This window comes from Stegostoma tigrinum, chromosome 49, assembly GCF_030684315.1.
Source record: "Stegostoma tigrinum isolate sSteTig4 chromosome 49, sSteTig4.hap1, whole genome shotgun sequence".
NCBI classification, from domain to species: domain Eukaryota; kingdom Metazoa; phylum Chordata; class Chondrichthyes; order Orectolobiformes; family Stegostomatidae; genus Stegostoma; species Stegostoma tigrinum.
This window is the reverse complement of record NC_081402.1, coordinates 433,947-446,826: the sequence shown is the minus strand read 5'-3', so window position 1 is coordinate 446,826 and position 12,880 is coordinate 433,947. Positions and strand designations below refer to the sequence as shown.

Genomic DNA, 12,880 nt, shown 5'->3' with positions numbered 1-12,880 from the left:
AACTCTGGTTAGACCCCACTTGGAGCAGGTCTGGGCACCACACCAGCAAGGACAGATTGGCCTTGGAGGGAGCACAATGTAGGTTGACAAGAATGATACCTGGACTTGAGGGGTTAAGTCATGAGGCGAGATTAGACAAATGAGCCTGTTTTCTGTCAAATTTCAAGTTTAAGGGGTGACCTGATTGAATATATTAATAGGAAAAGACAGGGTGGATAAATAGAATCTATTTCCACTGGCTGGGGTTTCTGGACCTACGGACGGTGTAGCCTGAGAATTAGGGCCAGACTGTTCAGGAAAGATGTCAGGAAGCACTTCCACACACAAAGGGTGGGAGAGGTTTGGAACTTGCTCCCACAAACAACAGCAGATGCTGGATCGGTTGTTAATTTTCAATCTGAGAGAGAGAGAGGGAATTCTTTTGTTCAGCTAATGTATTTAGCGGATAAACACCAAAGGATGGTATATGGCAGACCATTCTCAAGGAAATCAATGGCCCAGTCCTGACTTTTTTTTTGTACGAATGTTCAACATTCATAAATCAGGAAGAATCTGCAGTTACGAAGTGTCATTTTCATGCACTGGCACAATTACAGATTTGAAATACTTCCAGATGTTTTATTTTCATACACTCCAGATCCTCACCACCTTCTGGGGCAAACAGTCCTCAAATCCCCTTCTACGCCTCTTACCATTCACCTTAAAATGTTGGCCCCTCTTCTTTTGTCATTGACCCTTCAACTGAGGGGATCAGCTGATTCCTATCACCCTCGCCCATGCCCTTCATAAGAGAGTCAGTGAAACCAACCTTCAGTCCAACTCGTCCATGCTGACCATGTTCCTAAACTAAACTAGTCACACCTGCCTGTGTTTGGCCCATATCCCTCCAAACCTTTCCAATTCATGTACTTTTCCAAATGTCTTTTAAATGCTGTAACTGTACCAACATCCACCACATCCTTTGGAAGTTCATTCCCTCCATGAACTGTTCTCTGTGTAAAACAAAAATTGCCCCTTATGACTTTTTTTTTAATCTTTGTCCTCTCGCTTTAAGAAGAACCCACGTTTTAAACTGCCCAACCTGGAGAAAAGATATCTGCCATTCTCCTTATACATAGCCTTGTTATTTTATGAACCTGTGTCAGGTCACCCGTCACCCTCCTATACTGTGGTGAATATAGTCCCAGCCTAATCCATCTCTCCTTTTAACTCACCCTTCCATTCCCACCAACATCCTGATGCATCTTCTCTGAACCCTCTCCAGATTAACAATATCCTTCCTGGAACAGGACAACCAGAACTGGACACAGTACTCCAGAAGAGGCCTGAACAACATTGTGTACAACCACAACATAATGTCGGAACTCCTATACACAATGGTCTGAGCAACGAAGGCAAGAGTGCTCAATGAATTCTTAACCACCCTGTCGACCTGTGACTCAATCTCCAAAGAATTATGTGCCTCAACCCATCGGTCTCTGTTCTACAAAACTACCCATTTTACATACCTCTGTCATTTCCGTCTTCCTCAACAATCTTCTCTGCTGTAAAGAAAACAACCCACACTTCGCTCCATCACTTACAGAAAAAAGATTTGTTTCTGTCGGTCTTCCCAATCGGATGAATACCAGTTCGAACAATGACCAGTACATGATATTGTAGGATCGGTAGCTCACAGATTCACACACTCACCATTCAGTTGACTTGGCCCAATCTCTGCATAATTGAAATCTCTTGTGCGTCTGTCTTCAGTCATGTCCTCAGCTCGATTTCCCATCACCTCGCTTGGAAGGAAGTATTTTCAGATTGTTGCCCAGGCAAGTTTCAATTCCACTTGCCACAACGATTCACAATCTTCTACCCCTTTTGAGAGAAGCCATTTGTTTTCACTTCTGCTTTTGATCTGCCCCACCACTTTCTCCTGAAGCAATGACTCTCTTGTTCTCGATTGCCCCACATGAAGAAAGATCCTCTCTCCATCTATTTTGTCAATTCTCCCCTTCAGCATCTTCTATCCGTCAGTTTAATCTCTTCTCATTCTTCTAAACTGCAGAGAAACTGTTCAATCTCTCTTCTAAGGCAAACCAGTCATTTTTGGAAATGACTGAGTGAATCTCCTTTGAACGGCCTCCAATACAACTACAACCGCCTTCATGTAAAGAGACCAAAATTCTCCCAGTCTCTCCTGACAAAGCTCACATTTCATTTTGGCCATCAATCCAGTGAAATTGCTGTGAACTCTCTCCAATGCAACTGCTTTCCTCCTCATGTCAGGGGACCAAAGGACTATACAGTACTCCGGATGCAGAAATCCCAATACTTTGTACATTTGAGAAGTTGCACAACACCAGGTTATAGTCCAATTAGTTTATTTGATATCACAAGATTTTGTCACACTACCCTTTTGTTAGGTGAAGCGATGGAGAGGCATAGACATAGAATTTATAGGCAGAAAGATCAAAAGATCATACAAATGCTTTGAGTGGAGTCTCAAATAATTAGTCTCTTCAGGTGACGAGTAGTTTCAGAGTATTCATAGGACGTCAGCAGCTGAATAACAAGCAAAGGGATGAGCTAAAATCTGATAAAATGAAGCAGCGAGATAATTGCAAAAACTTAAAAATATGGTGGAGCTGCAAACAAATGAATGGAATAACATGACAGGTACAAGAGTCACATGCCAAGGGTTTAACCAAAGTAATAAGTAAACTAAAACTGTATAAACTAATGGAGGTAGAGAGATCATACTAATTTATCAAGGTGGTTGTGTCAGAACAGGACAGTGAAGAACGTTTCACAAATACAGAACTACGGGTAGGGTTACACATAGCCTGCCATGACCCAAGATCACGGTTGAGGTCGTCTTCATGGGTATCGATCTTGGCTGGCAGTTTCTGCTCGGCGATTCTGCATTGTTGTGTATCTCGAAGGCCCCCTTGGAGGATGCTTGCCTAAAGATTGGGGGGTGGGGGCGGGGGGTCACTGAATGATTCTTAATATCATAAAAGTCAACACTTTCGATCACCTGCAGGGACTTATTATTGACACTCCACTCAAAACCTTCATATGATATTTTGATCTCTCTGCTACAAATCCCGTGTCTGTGTGCTTCTCCTAAAGCTTGTGATTCCAAATAAATCTGTTGGACACTGACCCAGTGTCACGTGACCTCTGACATTGTCCACCCCAGTCGAACACCAGCACCTCCACTTCATTGTACGTTCCAAGCAACACTCCCCTACGTTTATGCTCGATTCCTTTAGCAATAAATGACTTTCTTATTACTTGCCGAAGCAGCATGCTAGATTTCTGAGATTCATGCTCAAGGACATTCGAATCTCTCTGCACTAATAAATTATTAATTTTCTCTCCCGTTCGGATGGTAAGTTGCCTTTTTCAATTCTTCTGACTACAATGGATAACCCCATCATTGATGTGACTGAGCCACACACATTTCAGTGTCAGATGGAGGGTGTCCTCAATTTGATCTGTTTTGCTTTCAATTTGCAAATGAGTCAGACACAATAGTACATTTGCCACAATGTAAAATTGTTGGGTATGCACCCCATAGCGATTTTCGCCCCATTTGCACTGTTCTTGAAACCTGTTACAAGTCGCTAACCACCTTACTATCTTACCTCTGCTGCCGGGATCTGCTGGAAGAATCAGGTGGAGAAAATAAGAGAGAGGAAAAAAAATGGGAATGTTTTACTGTAAATATTTGGCTTCACCTGTTTGCAAATGAATTTGTTTTCCTCAACTGATGCGCAGGTAGCAATAATTCCAATTTTAATCTTTAATTTACATCTGTGCTGACCATTCTTCTGAATATGGCGCATTACTTTGTCTGTCTTCCCTTGTATTTCCATCTGCTGCTCATTCAGCCTGCTCACACCCTCACAAAGTACATTCACTTGTGGCACATGGACGTCACGGGCTGGGCCCAGCATTTATTGCCCCTGTCCCTACTTGACGCCTTGAGAAGATCGAGGGTAGCTGACTTCTTGAACCGCTGCAGTCCGTGTGCTGTGTGTAGATGCACAATGCCCTTAGGGATGGAATTCCAGGATTTACTGACCCAGAGACACTGAAGAAATGACTGATATATTTTAAAGCCAGGATGGGAGTGGCTGAGAGGAGGATTTGCAGGAGGTCGTGTTCCTGTGCATATGCTGCCCTTGGCCTTCTAGATGAAAATGGCATGAGTTTGGAAGGTGCTGTCTCAGCATCTCTGGTGAAGTTCTCCAGTGCATCTTATGGATGGTACACACTGCTGCTGCTGAATGTCAGTGGTGGAGGGATTCAATGCTAGTGAATGTCATCCCTGTGAATGTGTGTGTGTGAGAGAGAGAGAGAGAGAGAGAGAGAGAGTTCTTGTCTATGAGAAAGTGCGTGTGTTTGGAATACCTTGCCACAGAGAGCTGTGTGGGTGCAGAGTCCTTGTGTATATTAAAGGCTGAGACAGACAGATTCTTGATCAGTCAGGGAATCAAGGGAAAGGGCAGGAAAGTTGCTGTGAGGAATGTCGGATCAATCATTATCCTGTTGGATGGTTGAATAGGAGATACTCTTGGACAATCTCAGTTTGATCAGCTTGTCAAGAATCTAGTATCTAAATTCAGATTTGAGAATCCTTTTTACATGGGGAGGTGGAGACACAGCGGTATTGTCGCTTGACTATTATTCCAGTGGCCTGGGTTCAAATCCCACCATGGAAAATGGTGGAGTGATAATGGGAACTGCAGATGCTGGAGAATCCAAGATAACAAAGTGTATAGCTGCATGGACACAGCAGGCCAAGTAGCATCTCAGGAGCACAAAAGCTGACGTTTCGGGCCCGAAACGTCAGCTTTTGTGCTCCTGAGATGCTGCTTGGCCTGCTATGTTCATCCAGTTCTACACTTTGTTATCATGGAAAATAGTGGAGTTTGAAATCAGTTCATAAAAATCTAGAATGAAAGAGTCTGATGGTGACCGCAAATTCATTGCTGATTTTCAGGAATAACCAACTAGTTCACTAATGCCCTTTCGAGAAGCAAATCTGCCATCAATACTTGGTCTGGCCTGCACGTGACTCGAGATGCACCGCAATGTGGTTGACTCTTCACTGCCCTCTGTGCAATTAGGCATGGGCAATGAGTGCCGTCCCCAGCCAGCACCACTCACAGCCCAAGAAAATCTGAAGAGATAATGGGATGGAATATCAAGGTGGCAGGTTAGTCGTCCGTTTTAATGCAACACAAAAAATAATGCGGATAAAATGAAGATTGGCCGGGTGATTGACAGTGAGGAGAAGGTGTCAGTTTACAGGACAATTGGTCAGATGGGGTTGAACCCTGATAAATGGGAGGTGATGCACTTTGGCAGAAGGAAGACAAGGAAGTACTGAATGAAAGGCAGGGCACTACAAAGCTCAGAGGAACAGAAGGATGTGAGGGTGTTTGTACACAGATCCCTGAAGGTGGCAGGACATGTTGATAGGGCAGTTAAGAAGGCACATGGGACACTTGCCTTTATCAGTCAAGGTACAGATTGTGAGAGCAAAGAGGTGATGTTGGAGCTGGACAGGACTTTGGTGAGACTTCAGCTGGAGCACTGTGTGCAGTTCCAGTCTCCAGACTATAGGAAGGATGTGATTGCACTGGAGGGGGTGCCGAGGAAATTCACTAAAATGTTGCCTGGGATGGAGAATTTAAACAATGAAGAGAGGTTGGATAGGCTCGAGATGTTTGGAGTAGAGAAGGCTGAGGATAGGCCTGACAGAGGTAGTGTAAGGTTATGAGGGGCATTTACAGGAGGGATAGGAAGCTGCTGGTGCCCTTGGTTGAAGGGTCAATAATAAATGTGGGTAAGGGCAGGAGGTTTCGGGGGAGATTTGAGAATTGCTTCACCCAGAGAATGATGGGAGTCTGAAAAGCATGACTTTGGAGGATATTTCAGGTGAGACACTGAAATAAACTCTACAATGTTCTTGGTCAACCAACTGTTATGTCATAGTATTTAAGACTGTTATCCTTGGTGGGGGGGAAGTAGGATTAGTTTAGCTAGGTTCGTGCAGATTGATGGGCTGAAGAGTCTCTTCTGTACCATCTATAACTACAGCTCTATGACTCATTCGCTTGAGTAAAGGGGAGAGAAGCTAAACTAACTTGAAAGTGAAAGTAGGTGATTGATTCTGCTCAACAGGATCTCGCTCTCTGTGTCATAACAGTGAGCACACGGTGGGAGATGGTGAAGCTGGTTTTCCACTGCTTCTATCATCACCTGAGCCCTCAGCAATGTTTGGGATGTGACAGGGAGTACAACATGACCCTGGAAAGGACTTGGCCAAATATCAGAAGAGGCCCAGTTTAGAATGAGGCCCAGTGGAGGATGTGGGCCAGTATGGGACGTAACCCAGTGCACAACATGTCCCAGTGTAGGATCTTCTTTTAACTTAGCATGTGGCTCAGTGTAGGAAGTTTCTTAGTGTAGGATGTGTCTCAGTTTAACATGAGGCCCAGGTTAGAAAATTTCCAAATTTCAAATGTTTCGCAGTGTGGATGTGGCCCAATTTATGATGTGGCAACACAGTGTGGAGATGGAGGAACACCACAGGCCAGGCAGCATCAGAGGAGCAGAAAAGTTGACTTTTTGGGTTGGGACCCTTCTTCAGAAATTGGGCAGGTTTAGGGAGCTGGAAATAAATAAAGATAGAAGGGATGGGATTTGGGAAAGGTAAGAGGGATGGTGATGGTTTGATGCAGGTCGGGAGTAGTGGGGATTGGTCAATGGGATGGGTGGGGGTGGATTGGTGGGAAGGAAGATGGACAGGTTTAGGATGTGGCACAGTTTAGGATTAACCCAGTTTAGTGATGGTCCAGTTTAAGATTAGCCCAGTGTAAGATTTCGCCCCGTTTAGGATGTGGCCCAGTTTAGAATGAAGCCCAATGTAAGATGTACCCTAGTTTGGGTTGTGGGTGTGTTTATGACGAGTCCCAGTTTATGCTCAGGCCCAGTTTAGGATGAGGCCCAATACAGGATGTTTTGCATGTTGTGATTTTTCGCAGTTTATGATGAGGCCCAGGGCTAGCATGAATCCCAAGTTACATGTGGCCCAGTTTAGGATTGGACCCAGCGTAAAATGTGGCTCAATTTATAATGGGGGCCAGTTTGTAAAGAGCCCAGCCTGGTCAGCGAAGTGGTTAAATCTCTCTGCAGCAGGTGGGACTTGAAACCATGTCTCAGATCAGTCGTGTATCTGACTGAAAGGCAAAGCAAACTCAAAGGGTCGAATAACCGACTCCTGTTCCAATTCCTTCTGGACCCGATGGTTAAAGTTAAAATCTGGAGAGGGCAAGAATTCATGCATTTGGGAAGTGGGATCAAAAGCATCTCTGCGTCACCGTGACCTTTGGGACTCGATGAATCGAACAGCGTGCAGTATGATATACTGCGTGGTCTCTCTGCAAAAAGGGTTGTAGTTCGACACAGAATACGGACATCAGCACTCAACGTTTACGTACCAATAGTCGCCACTTCCAACGGTTTACTTCTTGAGGAGCGACTCACTAAGTAGAATCTTTGACACAGGTAAGAGCCTCCAGTTTTTCTGTCAGCTCTTTTATTAAATTCACTAGATATAGCCTCATAATTGTTGTTTTTATACCAGGAAGCTTTTATATATGTGTTCCTGTACCAACACTTCAGAGTGAACCATTGCCCTTCTTTGATGATGCCATCACTGGGATTAGTTATAACTACTTCTGGGTAATGGCCTGCAGAAGAAAAGCAGTAGTTATTTCCAACAAGCAAAACTCCAATCGAAATGTTTCACTCTTCATCACAATTAATGCATTTGCTGTTTCTATCCAATGCAAAAATACACAGTTGGTCAATTAATCAGTGATTCTACTCTCCACAGCCTGCCCAATACCAACAAGGCACAAGTTAGGAGTGAGGGAGTACTCCCGACTTGCCTGGTTGGGTGCAGCTCTATTAACACTTGAGAAGCTTGACACTAACCAGGGTGAAGCAGACCCCACTTGATTGGTACCACATCCACAAACATCCACTTTCTCCACCACTGACGCTCAGTAGCAGCAGTGTCTCCCATCTACAAGATGCACTGCAGAAATTCACCAAAGATCCTCGGGCTGCACCTTTCAAACCCACAATTACTTCCATCTAGAAGGACAATGATAGCAGCTACATGGGAAGACCACTCCCTGCACATTCCCCTTCAAGCCACTCACCATCCCGACTTGCAAACATATCAGTCATTCCCTCAGTGTTGCTGGGTCAAAATCCTGGAATTCCCTCCCTAGGGACATGGTGGGTCTACCTACAACATGTGGGCTGTGGTGGTACAAGAATGCAGCTCACGACCACCTACTCAAGGGGCAACTAGGGTTAGGGGCAATAAATGCTGGGCCGAGCCAGTGACACCCATGTTCCATCAATAGAAGCTACCTTCAATGGGACTCCATCTCCACAAGGACTGTGTCGTGGTCACTCTCACCGATACTGTCAAGGACAGATGTATTAACAACTGACAGATCAGTAAGGATGAGGTCAGGTATGATTTTTTCCCTCCTGTTGGTTCCCTCACCACCTGCCGCAGACCCAATCTTGTAGGAACGTCTTTTAGGATCTGACCAGCCCGGCTAGCAGTGCTGCTGCCGAGCTACACTAGGAGGTGGGCAATGAAATCTGTGCTTCATCTCAGTGTCTTTCAACATGGAGGTGTTACTGATTCATCAGCCAAGGGAGGGCGGTACGTGGTAATCAGTAGGAGGGTTCCTTACCCGTGTTTAACCTGAAGCCACGAGGCTTCACGTTATCCGGAGTCAAGATGATACCTGCCAATGTAACTGCTGCCTGACTGCATACCACTGCAGCATCACCTCTTCTGGGTCTGTCTTGCCGGTGGGACAGGACATATCCAGGGACGGTGATGGTGGTACCTGGGGCATTGACAGTCAGGTATGATTCGAGGAGTCTGACGGTGACCCTCCCAATTTTGACACTGGCCCCCAGATGTTAGTGAGGAGCTCTTGTCCTGGTTTCTTTTGAGGGAGAGATTGAATGAGAAGGGTTGAGCTCGCTGGTTAAGACCACTTAACCAAACAGCTTGAGGGGTTTTGGGTTTTATGTTTTACAGCCTGAATGGGTGTGGCCAGCTCTCACAAGGCAGAATTTCTGGGTTTTATTTAGTAGCATCTGAAGCTATGGGGGTCTCAACAGACTTGGAAGCTTGAAGAAATGTCTCCTGGCTGCTACTCTCTCTGAATTTTCTCTCTATGTTTACTGCTCCTGGATGGAAAGAACTGCCCATGAGAATCTGTGTCTGAATTTTCCTTTTATTTTGCCAAGGGGTGTGTTAAGGGGATGTTACTGTCTTGAAAGAGTTTATTAGAAATGTTTACTGCATCAATTATTCTGCAACATTTCCAATATAATTGTTATTCTTAAGTCCTCTTTCTTTTGTTGCATTTTAACTGCAGTGTTTAAATAAATTGCGTTTTGCTTAACATATAGTTATTTGACCAATCACACTGTATCTGAAACCAGCACTTTGTGTTTGCTTTTATAAATAAGAAAATTTAGCATCTAGGCTCCTTTCTAAAACTATTTGGAGGGGGTCTGGTCTGGTCCATAACAGACTGATTAATAACAAACATTTATCTTAGGAAGAGAGATTGAGCAGTTTTGGCTGATACATTCTGGAGTTCAGAAGAATGAGAGGAGATCTAACTGAGGGACATAAGATCCTAAAGGGAGTGGGGGAACTGACAACGAAAATAGGGAGAAGTTTTCTCTTCAAGTGGGACAATCGAGATTGAGAAGTCACAATGTCAGGATAAGGGGCTGGAGCAGATTGAAAACAGAGAAGAGGAGGAATGGCTTGTCTCAAAGGTTAGGTGGGCAGGGGAGCATGATTCTACCCTGCCCGTCTCAGGACTGTGCCAGGAAATGGGAGCACCTGGAGAAAAATTGACACACACACAGGGAGAATGTGCAAACTTTACACAGACAGTCACCTGAGGCTGAAATCAAACCCGGGTCCCCAGCGCTGTGCAGCAGCAGCAGCGCGAACCACTGAGCCACTCTGCCACCCACTGAGCCTGTTCCACTATTCAGTGGGCTCACACCATTGACTTGTGTCTGGCTCCTATTCCCTTATTACCTTAAGCAAAAAAACTCTGTCAGATTGAAAACTACGCCTGTGGTTTGTATAAAATAGAGACCTAAACCTCGATCACACTTTGCATGCAATCATTTAATGTAACATTTTCAACTTATCATGGGCGTCCAAATACGAAGTGGTTCTTACTGTTAAAAGAAAGAGAAATTCCCATTACATCTGTGAATGTTCTCATTACAAACTCTGCGGAACGATGCACACCCCCACGCGATCATGTGTCATTTGTTTGTAAAGGGGAACCTGCTGTTTGAAATACTGTAGCTACAGGTTTTGGGGCAGGAGTTCTGCCTGTCGAAGGGGTACATGGTTTTTTTTTGCTCCAAGTTTGTACATTTGCTTCAGAAGCACAGGAGCCCATGAGGGGATCCTTGGACAGACATCCAAATGGAAAGCTGAGTCCGGAATGTCAGAATGGAGCTGGGTAATACTTTGCAATGGGGAACGGAAGAGAAAGTGGGAGAGCTTTAACCGAGAGGTGAGAAGGAAGGGTCCTGGGGATGGAGCTTCAATGAATGAGGATGCCTGTCCAATCTGTTCAGATCAATAGCTTGGATCATCTCGCAATAGAGTTCTAGAGTCATACAGCATGGAAACAGATCCCTTACCCCAACTCATTCATGGCAACCAGATTTCCCATAATAAACTAGTCCCATATGCCTTCAATTGGCTTTGCAAATCCCTTTAGCACCCTCTCTAATTTAATAATATCCTTCCTATAGCAGGGCTACCAGATTTGTACACAGTAATCCAAAAGGGGCCACACCAATGACCTGTACAATGGCAACATAACGTCTCAACTCCTGTTATCAATGGTCTGACTGATGAAAGCAAGATTGAAATCTGAATGATGGTACATAATCAGGAATGCTCACTTTAATACGATAGACTCTCACAGTACTGGAGAGGCATTTCGATCCATCCAGACTATACCCACCAAAAATAAAGGATTTTCCCAGTCACGACGGGGCAGTCCAGAACCGGGGGAGAAGGGGTGACAGTCTAAAGGGAATGGGTTAGGAGTGAGATGAGGAAAAATGCCTTCACCCATAGAGTGGGGAGCGTGTGGGATTCTCTACCACAGTAAGCTGTCGGGTCCAAAACATTGAATGAAACTCCATCTCTCTCTCGCTCTGTCTCTCTGTCTCACTCTGTCCTGTCACCATCCCACTCTCTCGTTCTCAATTCTGTCATCATCCCTTTCTCTCCCTTCACCCTTCCCCCATCTCTCTTTCTCTCCTTCATCTCTCCCTCCTCGCTTCCAGAAATTTTAACTGCAGGCTTGAAAACGTGAATCAGTTTGAATTACTTTAACTCCCCCTAACAGCACAGCCCTGGCATCTCATTCACACGTGATTAATCTGGGAGATAACTGCACACAATGTTTCATTTGTATATAAATATGTAACAATCACTTACAGAAAATGAGTCGGGAAAACACCTTCACATGCATCGCGTGGAATCCAAATGTAAAGTCAACCTCACTGTCTCTGGGAGGGTAAATACTTCAGGAATTCAATTAATTTCACCTCCAACTTTCCTGATAATGAAAATAAATGGGATCGTGGTTTCAATGAGCAGAGAATGAGGCCACTCGATTGTGGATATTTGTGATGTGTGACGATCCATCTCCCTAAAAGTATTACAAACTAGTTTATCCCACCTCCTACTTTACCCACAATTTTCTCCCTTTAATTGAAGCAAGTGAAAGGAAATCATCAAACAGAATCATACAGCACAGAAACAGACCCTTCGGCCCAAGCTGTCCATGCCAATCAGATTTCCTATACTATTCTCATCCCATTTGCCTGTGTTTGACCCATATCCATCTAATCCATGTACCTGTCTTTTACATATTGTGCCCACCTCTACACTTCCTCTCGTAACTCAATCCATACCCACACCAACCTGTGTGAAAAAGTCGTATCCTTCGCTCAGCATTTAAGGCATTTCTGTTTCATTCATTAGCGGGTTTGTCACAATGATCAATCTCTCCAATCAATTCATCAAAAAGACAGTGAGTTGCCCCCAGTTTTCCATCCCCTTCTCTCCCAGCAACAAGCTGGACAAATATGACTTACCTGTGCATGGCCTTCCCAAAGTGTACATGACCTCGAGGGACCCACCCCACCCCAGGAACCAGCAAAGTAATCTAAAGGGGAAGATTAGGTTCTGGCTTCTTCAGATCAGTCTGCAGCTCTGAATCTCCGTCAGAGAGAACAGGAAATGACACTGACCACGCAGAGACAAGTCAAATGGACTGCCTGCAACCGAAACACAAAGAAAAAGGAACTAAACTTTACCAGTTGACGCAGCATGCTTCTTATCTGATAGAAACATTTGCCAGGAAGGAAAGCAGACTGATGCAGAGTCAACACACTCAAAACCTTAACTCTCTCTCTCTCTCTCTCTCTCGCTCTCTCTCTCTCTCTCTCTCTCTCTCTCTCTCTCCACAGATGTTGCCAGACCTGCTGAGTTTCTCCAGTGCTCTCTGTACTGGTTTCAGATCTCCGGAATCCTGCACTGTGTTGCTTTTGGAACCGTACAAAGTGTGTTGTTTGTTTCAGACACCAGTGGCCCCACTCCTGGTGAAATTGTGTCCTCTGCTGTTCGAGGAAAGAGGAAAGAAGGGGCTAACACAGAAATATTTCTGCGACAACAAGATGTGGAGCTGGATGAACATAGCAGGCCAAGCAA

At 44.7% G+C, this 12,880-nt stretch overlaps 2 long non-coding RNA genes across 3 annotated transcripts in view; one reads left to right on the top strand and one right to left on the bottom strand.

Moving 5' to 3' along the window:
• Window positions 1–12,445, bottom strand: LOC132207486 (uncharacterized). The gene is made up of 4 exons (XR_009443495.1): window positions 12,265–12,445; window positions 11,603–11,723; window positions 7,506–7,757; window positions 1–2,550 (listed from the first exon to the last, which is right to left on the bottom strand). It is a non-coding gene; the product is annotated as an uncharacterized LOC132207486 (long non-coding RNA).
• The window catches only part of LOC132207485 (uncharacterized), a 52,714-nt gene that overhangs the window by 16,157 nt on the left and 23,677 nt on the right, over window positions 1–12,880 (top strand). The window contains exon 4 of one of the 2 annotated variants that reach the window (XR_009443494.1): window positions 5,000–5,215. This is a non-coding gene — a long non-coding RNA (uncharacterized LOC132207485). Of the gene's footprint in view, window positions 1–4,999; window positions 6,756–12,880 lie in introns of those variants that run through there. The other variant, XR_009443493.1, reaches the window with a different exon arrangement.